Source organism: Triticum dicoccoides, chromosome 2B (assembly GCF_002162155.2).
Source record: "Triticum dicoccoides isolate Atlit2015 ecotype Zavitan chromosome 2B, WEW_v2.0, whole genome shotgun sequence".
NCBI lineage: Eukaryota > Viridiplantae > Streptophyta > Magnoliopsida > Poales > Poaceae > Triticum > Triticum dicoccoides.
In genome coordinates, this window is record NC_041383.1 from 61463271 (window position 1) to 61464654 (window position 1384).

A 1384-nucleotide genomic window follows, 5' to 3' on the forward strand; every position below is an offset into this window, starting at 1 on the left:
AAGAAAAAATAGGGATCAACTTAATTATGCACATCCATAATGGGGGCATTCTTGATAAATCTCTTATAAATCTCGAGAGAGTTTGTCGGGTAGGGGCGGGAGGGGGTACGAGATCAACAACGTTTTTTCTATGGTTTGGGTGTCCTCGAGTGTTGGTCGAGCAAGAGGGGGCTGATCGACGTCCCCCTCTCGACCCCTCGGCGATCCTAGACCCTTGATCCCTCGACGACCCTCGACCCTCATCCTCTCGGAGACCCTTGACCTTCTACCCTAGTTCCGATCCTCGACCGCACGGGTTCTCTTAACCGTTAAGGAATTTAACAAGATGGCGCCATTCTGGATGTGCAGAAAATGGTCCATATTTTTCCTGATCTCATCTACCCTTCTATATGTCAAGTTGTCTAGTGTCGAAGGATTCAACAAGACCATTGCTTCATCATTTGCCGGAAGTAACAGACGCATAATGGTACAAAGCTCTCCAAAATTGTTTTGGAATGGAGTCCCGGATAGGATACTTAGCTTTTTGGTACAAAGTTCAGCAAGAGCCTTCCGAATATCGCTATTTGGAAGGCCTTTGCTGAAATTCGTACGAAAAAGTGAATTATTCTATCAAGAACTCCGTTCCAAAACAACTTTGAAGAGCTTCGTAGCATCATACGCCTGTTACTTGCAGCAAATGATGTAGCCATGGATTTCTTCAATACTTTGACAGAAAACGTGACATATAGAAGAATATATATATGAGATCTGGAAAAAAATGGATCAACTTGTGCACATCCATAATGGGGGCATTCTTGTTAAAAGGAGACCCTCGACCCCTAGACGACCCTCGACCCCTCGGCGATCCTCGACCCTCGACCCCTCAATGACCCTCGACCCTCGACCCCTCGACGACCCTCGACCCTCGACCCCTCGACGACCCTCGACACCCTAGTTCCCGACACCCTCGTTCCCGAGAAAAAATAAGAAGAGGAAGTATAAGAAAAAAGAGGAGAAGAAGAAGAAGAAGAAATAGAAGGAAAAAAGAAAAAAAAGGAGAAGAAGAAGGAATAGAGGATAAGAATAAAAAAATTGAAAATTTTCTATTTTTTCTTCTCCTCCTCTATTCCTTCTTCTTCTTCTCTTTTTTTGGTCTTCTTCCTCTATTCCTTCTTCTTCTCCTTTTTTTTCTTCTTTTTTTCTTCTTTTTTTCTTCTTCTTCTCCTCTTTTATTTCTTCTTCTTCTTTTTCCAATTTTTTTTCTCCTCTTCTTCCTCTCCTCTTCTTCCCTTCTTCTTCTCCTTCTTCCTCTTCTTATTTTCCTTTTTCCTCTCCTTCTTTTTCTTCCTTCTTCCTCTTTTCCATACATATAAAAAATACATCTAAAAAATACATACATCTAAAA